This window comes from Oreochromis aureus, linkage group 3 (assembly GCF_013358895.1).
Source record: "Oreochromis aureus strain Israel breed Guangdong linkage group 3, ZZ_aureus, whole genome shotgun sequence".
Classification (NCBI taxonomy): Eukaryota; Metazoa; Chordata; class Actinopteri; order Cichliformes; family Cichlidae; genus Oreochromis; species Oreochromis aureus.
Window position 1 is genome coordinate 91,150,676 of NC_052944.1, and position 9,158 is coordinate 91,159,833.

General features: G+C 39.5%; 1 long non-coding RNA gene across 1 annotated transcript; it reads right to left on the reverse strand.

The window, feature by feature from the left end:
- Positions 1–4,818: 4,818 nt before the first annotated feature.
- Positions 4,819–5,432, reverse strand: LOC120439357. The gene is made up of 3 exons (XR_005612587.1): positions 5,413–5,432; positions 5,239–5,327; positions 4,819–5,155 (listed from the first exon to the last, which is right to left on the reverse strand). It is a non-coding gene; the product is annotated as an uncharacterized LOC120439357 (long non-coding RNA).
- Positions 5,433–9,158: the final 3,726 nt, after the last annotated feature.

Genomic DNA, 9,158 nt, shown 5'->3' on the forward strand with positions numbered 1-9,158 from the left:
ATTATTGTGGTACAGAGAATTTAGTGTTTTGTTTTTTTCCAGTGTGCCTGTCTGTGATAGCGCTGGTGGAGCTGGATCATATGTGGTTATCCCAAGTCCAGCTGGGATAACCACATTTACTTTATCCCAGCTGGACTTTTGTCAAAGCGGGAAAGGCACCTAAAGAAAGCTCCAGCCGATCCAGGAGAGAAGGACAACCGCTGCCCAAGCGAAAACCTGTAGTGATCCCATATGTGTCAGGAGTATCGGAACAGTTGAGACGCATTTTTTCTAAACATCGGGTCTCTGTGGCTTTTAAACCCCAAAACACGCTGCGCCAAAAACTGGTCCTCCCCAAGGATCGGGTCCCCCGACACAAACAGAGTAACATAGTGTACGCTGTTAAGTGCCAGGAGGATTGCCAGGATTTATACATCGGGGAAACCAAACAACCTCTGGCTAAGAGGATGGCACAACACAGAAGAGCTACCTCGTCAGGCCAGGACTCTGCAGTTTATTTACACCTACAGGCCAGTGGACACTCTTTCAATGATGAGGATGTACACATCCTGGACAGGGAGAAACGCTGGTTTGAGCGCGGAGTCAAGGAGGCCATTTACGTGAAGAGGGAAAGACCATCTCTGAATCGAGGAGGGGGCCTAAGGGTACATCTTTCGCCATCTTACAACGCTGTGATTGCAGCCATTCCCCAACTCTCTGTGAATGGTACTCATGGCCATTGATCAGTGTTCTTTGATCAGTGGGTTTTGGTCAGTGATTGCTGATCAATGGTCATGGGAATTTGCATAATTATGATTAAGGAACTGACCTCACAGCCCATTGTTCCTTCTGTGGGCTGGTTTCAGTCATTATGCAAATGTCCTGTTTATAAGGTTTGGGGAAACCTGCAGTCAGCTGAGACTGAAGAAGTCACTTGGATGAGTGACGAAACGTTTCTCCCACAAAACGCTACGTCCAGATGAACAGATTCAACTTTTGGAGATTTACTTTCCTGGATGATTGAGAATGCATTAAGACATTAAAAACCAGAGGTATGCCAAAGTGCTTCACAGAACCAATTAAGAGCAATAACAGATCCAAATACAAATATACTGACAGGTGGGAGACATAACTAACCAATAATACAACAGGCACAGTGGTCACAAGCCAAAAGGCTGAAGGTTAAATGATTATCAACATTAATCAGAGCAAAAAGATAAATTACAAACAGTTACAAATGTGGGCTATAGGAAGTCGGGGGGCTAGGCTAAATAAATGCGTTTATAACCAAGATTTAAAAGATTAAATTGAATCAGACATGCAAATAGCTTGAGGGAGATTATTCCAGACATAGGGTGCAACAGAGGCGAATGCTCTGGTCTTAACCCGAGAACTAGGTCGCACCGGGAGCATTTGGCCTGCTGATCTCCCAATGGTATAAAAGTTAAGGAGATCAGTAAGGCGCGGTGTTATGTTATGAACTACACCTCTACACTACAAAAGCTGACTGGAAATGAACTCAAAAACTGAACACAATTACAATATGGTGATTGAAAATAAGTGATGGTAGATAAAAAGTAATTTTGTCAAGCATGAATGTACTTTTATGTTCACCAACAGTTCGGGAAGTCCTCAGTCCAAACTGACTTTATGGTTTATTACATGGAAAATGTCAACTCAGGAACAGTGTTGGGAAGGTTACTTTTAAAATGTATTCCATTACAGAATACTGAATACATGCCCCAAAATGTATTCTGTAACGTATTCCGTTACGTTACTCAATGAGAGTAACGTATTCTGAATACTTTGGAATACTTAATATATTATCATGCTGTTTACAACTACGTGAATGTACTATTGCTGTGATTTATTACTGTTACTGAAGGTCCGCGGCTCCGAACCGTATAAGGGACTTCTGGCTAATACGTCGGGTTCCGTGTCGGGCTGGTAGCTGAAAACTAGCTTTACTTTGTTGTCTGGGTCAACTTTGCTTGCCAGAGACAGAGAGAGGCGTTGAAAGGCTCCAACGGAACTTATTTTTTCCGGAGGAAAACACGAACATAGTGTACAGTCGAGTCTTAATAGCTTACTTACAAATGGGCTCGTCAGGCACTCTTCTTGGCTGCGGTGGTTATTATTATATTTACATGCTTCCAGCTCCCGTTTTTGCTCCGTGACAGCTCGGACTTCCTTTCTCTCCCTCCCTCGCTCACAGACACATAACGGGTATGGTAGTCCATTCTCCCTGCAGCACGGACTACACTGCCCATCAGGCTACATTCTTTAGGGCCATGCCTGTAGCATTCTGCCTTTTAGCTTAGCACAACAACAACAACAACAACAAAAAGGCGCTCTCTCATCCAGGAAACACGCAGAGAGAGAGCGTCACCCTGTAACCATGGCAACCGTAACGCTGCCGCCTGGAACAACAGAACATAGCTGTCAAACAAACCCAAACAGTCCTGACCCGCGACAATATGAAACAGGGAAGTACCGCCGTGTAATCCATTTATTTCACCAAAGTAACTGTATTCTGAATACCAGCTTTTTAAACAGTAACTGTAACGGAATACAGTTACTCATATTTTGTATTCTAAATACGTAACGGCGGTACATGTATTCCGTTACTCCCCAACACTGCTCAGGAATCTCCTGAGCCTTTGGGTGATTTCTTTGAACTGCTATTTCTCCAGGACGGGAGGATACAGCAGTCGGGTACTTGATTTACTTCTTTTATTGCCTTATTTGCTCCTTATATGTACCTATAAGGAGCGTTCAACCCTTTTACATTTGAATACCTCTGATTTTAACATGGACCTCAAACTTACACAGAGAGAAAAAAATAAAGAAACAAAAACTTCAGTGTCAAACTACCTTTAATTTCATGGATCTGTAGCAATGTCACCTGATCTATCACTCAGTGTAAAGACCCACAATGGACTCATTCATTTACTAACAGAAAAATAAGCTCAAATGACCTACAAGAAAATCCAAATCCAATTCATTTATGTAGCATTTAAAAGTGCTGTACAGAAACAAAAGGGTAAAACACAAGATAAAACCACTGACAATCACATAAAAACATCATAATACACACAATAAACATATCAACTCACACCAGGCTGAATTCTATTGAAAAAAGGTGTGTTTTTAAAAGCGACTTAAAAACAGGAAACAAAGATGCCTATCTAATGTTTAAAGTCAGCGTATTCCAAAGTTTGGGGGCCATAATTGAAAAGGCTCGTTCTCCTCTACGTTTTAGCCTAAATTTTGGGACAACCAACAGGAGCTGGTCAGCTGATCTAACGGTCCGCGAAGGAATATAAGGCTGACTCAAAATTTTCAACTTTAACACTAAATGTTCTGCCATCTTTGATGCCAACCAGGTGTTCCAAACGAGAGATAAGAATATTGTGGTCAACAGTTTTAAACGCTGCAGTAAGATCTAAAAGCACTTGGGTAAAACTATTTTTTCCAATAATTTTGAAAGGACCCTACCAGGGGACAAAACCGGGAGGAGGCCCCGGGGCAGACCCAGGACACGCTGGAGAGATTATATCTCTCGGCTGGCCTGGGAACGCCTTGGTGTTCCCCTGGATAAGCTGGAGGAGGTGGCTGGGGAGAGGAAGGTCTGCGCTTCTCTGCTTGGGCTGCTGCCCCCGCGACCCAGCCCCGGATAAGACAAAGAAAATTGATGGATGGGCTTTGAAAGGAATGGAAGTTTTGAAATGGGTCTAAAATTTGAGCAAACTAAAGGGTCGAGGCCTGTTTTCTTTTTTTAATAAAGGGTTTACAATTGCATGTTTAAAACCATCAGGAACCACAATGGAAGTAATACTGCTATTTATGATCGCAAGGACTGAGGTTCCAATTGAAGGGAAAACCTCTTTAAAGAGCCATGCAGGGATCACACCCACAGGAGAACCAGAAGGTTTAATTTGTCTAACAATCTTGTTAAGAAGTGTAATTGAGATGGGTTCAAACTGGTATAAGGCTTCTGAACAGGGACTAAACGTGGATGGGTCATATGTAGCAGGTACCATGGAGTCAACCTTGTTTACAAAAAAGAAAGAAACTGATTACATCTGTTAGCAGAGCCTTCCAGGGTGGTAGACTGGGGCACATTTAAAATAGAGCCGATGGTCTTATAAATTTGATGCGATCACCTGAGAAAAATGTCTGTTTTTTCTCATTTTTCACTGTATTTTGATAACATTTCCACCACACCTTAAGTTCAAAAGAAAAAAATGAAATTATCAGGACTCTAGTCCTTATTTTCAAGAGTTCACTCCAGCTAACCTAATGAAACAAACAAAAATGTCAGTATTGGCAAAATGTAAATTTGCCAAAGTCAAATAATATTATTAAATATTATTAAATAAGAAAGGAGCTACATATACAAGGCAAAAAATAAAAGATAAACCTGCATGCTTCCATAAATTTTTATATCTATTTCTTGTTACGTTTTCCTTTTTATATACCTGCCTACATGGATGCATCTCTTTCAACCCAAATAGCTGTTTTATTCCTTGTAACACACAAAAACATGAATTAAACCACAGAACACATTAAAAAACCTTTAAAATATAACATGAAGAAAGCTGAAAGCTACAAAAACAAAACTAGAAAAACATGTCAACACAGGAGAAAAACAATGTTTTGCTGTCCACCCTGACCTCCTCAAGCAGATCTCTGGCTCTCCTCACTTTCGTCTCTATCATTTGTGTAAGTCAGCAGAGGTTGCTGTCAGATGAAACAGAACTATTGATCCTAATAAACTGCACACAGACAAAGCCTGTGCAGTGACGTCCACAGAAGGACAGTGTCTAAAGTGTTGAGAGCGACACTGCAAAACAAAACAAGAGACTAGAGCCTATCAGGAAAACTAGTGAGTGGACCTCTGATTAAAGAATTTCTACCAAACTACAACTGCAGCTGAACAAATGAGCTGTTGGTGGAACTTTACACTCTGAAATATTGAAAGATTTAAAGGATGAGACAGCTCAGCACAGCATGTTATTAACTTCACACATGAAGTGGTTCAGTCCAGTCAGACTTCAGTTTTGCAGCCACCGTCCACATCCTGCTTCTTCAACTGGTCGTCACGGTAACTCTGGACTTTCCTCCAACGAATCCTGAAGTCTGTCAGTCCTTCTGACAGCATGAGGCCTGACAGCTGGACAAAATGTGCAGATGATGAAAAACATGAAGCACAGTTTGAACTTGTGTCAAGTTTGTGTTGGTGACTGAACTGCTGACCTGCTGTGAAACCTGCTGCTGGATCTCTGTGCTGTGCATGTCTGCCTCTGACTGAAGCTTCATTTTCACCACTGTTTGCTTTGTCACTGCTAAACATGAACCACATATAACAACACAAACATTAGTGTTTTACATGATGACAGGATAAAACAGTGTTTGCATTCTGGACCTCACCTGTGAAACAGAAAAAACGGACTCTGTCGCTACACATGCCATCAGCCCATTTTCGTGAGAGTAAATGAAATGATACACAGTACTCAATTGAAGCATAGTTATTAGGCTCAGAAGGATCCCAGTTAGTGAATGTGGAGGTGGTGTTGTCAGACCAGGAGGCCCAGGGATCTCTGTAGAGACCAATCCACACATACTGAACCCCTGATCCATTCAAAGTGAGCGTGATGTTGGATTTCTCCTCTTTGCTTCTTATACTGGTCAGGTCTGTGTGGTATGTCCTGCAGTACGACTGAGCCGCTGCCCAGGACCGGCTCTCCTTCACTAAGATGTAACTTGTATTTCTGGCTGTGAAAGATTAAAAGAAACAAAGAATTTTGAAACACACATTATGAATCTCATAAAATCGTAGGATAACTAGGGCAACAAATCTTTTTCCTACCATTGTAACACAGGAAGGGGTAAGAATCTCCACAGGGTCTATCATTCATCTGTGTTTGTCCCTGAAGAGCCACACAGTATTCCTTTGCAGTTACACAGTCAGGTTGGCCGTTAGCCCAGATCAAAAATTCATGTTTACTGCCAACATAAAAAAGTTTTCCCTCCATGGACCACTTCCAGCTGTAACGATCATTATAGAGCCCTATCCAAGTCCAAGCATTAATACTTGGTCCTATTGAAACAAGCAGTTGGTTGATGTCGTTGTTGTAGATGGTGACCAAGTCAGTGAAGTGTTCTCTGCAGTAACTCTGAGCTTCAGTCCAGGTCTTCAACTGGTTCACAAAGTGGTATTCTCTGGAGTGGGGAGGAAGAGTGGAAAGTCCTCCTGAGAAAAATAAAAAGTTTTTATTGTGGAAACTGGGCTGTTAGACAAACCACTGAAAAAGACTGAGAAACTAAAAGCATTTAGTACCAGAAATAGTACTAAATGGAGGTTTACCAGAGACAGTAAGAAAAGAAGTATAAATAATGTGTTATATTAGTTAGGTAGATTTTTCACATATTTTACTTTTACTTCTTACATTTTACATTGATTTCTGCCCTTTTAGTTTTTATAACATTTGGTTTATCACATTTCTTGGTTCAAACCATTTGGGGGAAGTTTGCATTTCACATCACGGTGCAACTTCAAACATCAAACTTCTTTGAGTCTAAATGGAGGGAATGATAACACATAAAAGACAGTCCTACTGGCAAATGAGCTATATTTTTTTCACTCTATTGCTTTTCTCTACTCTATAGTCAAACTGCTACAACTGTGTGTAGTGCAACAGTGTACAACTAATAAAGTAAGTAAAATTTTATTTGTATAAAACCTTTCAAGACAAAAATCACAAAGTGCTTCACAGAAAAGCTAAAACATAAACAGAGAAATCAACCAAAAGCAATTTTAAAAAGATGGATTTTTAGCTGTTTTTCAAATGAAACCAGTGAGTCCACAGATCTCAGGCTCAAAGGAAGGGAGTTCTGGGGTCACAGTTATTTCCGTGCTCATTCAGTCTAAAGGATTCCTGGTCTGTGGAGGTGATCTAAACACACATTTAACCCCAAAACCAAAACTTGATATATCAAAACAAACAATCTCCAACAAAACAATTAGTAAAAAAGTGAAAGAGCTGATGAAGGACATGGGTTTGATTGACATATGGAGGGGAAATGTTCCCTAATACAAGAAGATATACCTACTATTCCTCATCCCATTTATTATATACTAGAATAGATTATTTTCTTGTATATAGCAGAGACAGCTCAAGAATTACTGATTCAGACATTGGAACAATAGATCTTAGCGACCATGCTCCAATACATATTGTAGTTGACCTGGAGGGAAACAAAAGAGAAACATTATGGAGATTTAACCCCAGCTTACTTAATGATGCCAATTTTAGGAAAGAAATGAGTAATAGAATTCAACTGTATATGAAAGAAAATGATAATGGAGAGGTGTCCCCATGGGACGCAGCAAAGGCTGTGGTAAGAGGAAAAATTATTGCAGTTGCCTCAAGGAAAAAGAAAGTTTACCAGGAAAAACTACAGGATTTTCAAAAACAACTGAAACAGCTAGAAAACAGCTATGCACAAAACCGATCTCCAGCTACATTAGAACGAATTAAAAAATTAAGAAACGAAATTAATTTAACGTACACCCGGGAGATTGAAAAGAATATGCTATTCTCTAGACAAAGATATTACGAAAATGGCCCTAAATTCACAAAACTGTTGGCCTGGAAACTTAAGAAACGCCAAGCAGACAATACAATATACAAAATAAGAGACCCTCAGAAAAATACACTTGAAATTAAGCAGGACAAGATTCAATCAATTTTTGTAACTTTCTATAAACAACTTTTTTTCTAAAACTATGGATGTCGGAGATGATCAAATAGACACATTTCTTGAAGGACTCAATTTACCTACCATGAGTGCCACCCAAATAACAGTAAAGGAACTGGAAAATGCCATAAGAAACTTGAAAGCTAACAAATCGCCAGGAAGTGACGGGTTCACCTCCGAATTTTACAAAGCATTTAAAGAGGATCTCATTCCTACACTCATAAAAATTTGTCATTGGATAAACTCAATTTGATTGATGGCAGGTTTTCCACGTAATACATATATTTTGGTTCAACCAAATCTACATACATCATGACAATTTAATTAAATTGAGTCAGTCGAACACAATTTTTTAAATACGTTTAAAAGGGAGAAAGTTACATTAATAAGATGTGAAAGGTTTTGGTTGGTTCAACTCAATACAATGTCATTCATTTGAGCTAGATTGTCTTTGCATTAAAATGATTATTTTAAGTTCAACCAACTCATAATTTTAATTACCAGAAAACAAATTTAATTATTGAAATAATAACAAAAATAATTTGTTTTTTCAACTCAATTTTATTCACTTGAATTAACAGCAGAAACAGAATATTTTGTGAATAAACATACATGACACATGGTCAAATTAGCTTATAAAAACGGGAACACCAACTTTAAAACACTGGAAGACACCAAAGTTGTCAACATTTGTTTTGTGTCTTTGAAAATCCCAAACGCAATTAAAAAAGAAAATGCTGGTTACAACCATTTAACTTTTTTTGAGCTAGATTCCCACAGTCCTTTTATCCATCTATATTGGTATAGATTAAAGGTTACATCATTCACAATAGGATGTTCATCATCATGAAAAAAAGAGATAAAAAGGCCAAAATCAACTTTTGTGCTGGAGTCTTGTTTGCCTAAGCAAACATCTTCATTTTCATTTGCTGCATCTTTGCAATGAGCCTTTGGCCATCCAGATTCATTCAAATCTTCTTACAAAACTCCAAAGTGTACTTGTGGTCATTTGGATAGCTTAAATCAAGTGCATAAATCAGTCCAAAGAAGACGATGAATGCCATGATGACACTACCGAGGTTGTTCATAACTGTAGTACCTTCAGTGACAACTCCCACATCCTTTGGCTCCTGAATGCCTTCTCTTGTGATGGTGTAAATACCCATGACAGTTGCTGCAGTGGATCTCAACCGTTCATCCTCAGTGGAGGAGGTCTGAAAAACAGAAACAATACCTTGGTTAAGAAATGGGTCGTTTCTGGGCTCTGTCACTTGGAAGGGGGCATATTATGCAAAACTCACCGCCAAACTTCACTGGTTCTCCAGTGCCCTCCCCTACTAACCCAGTGACTATTATCAGCCTCTCTCTTCCCCCTGACACAGCATTTTCTGATAATCTAGGCGGTAGCAAATAAT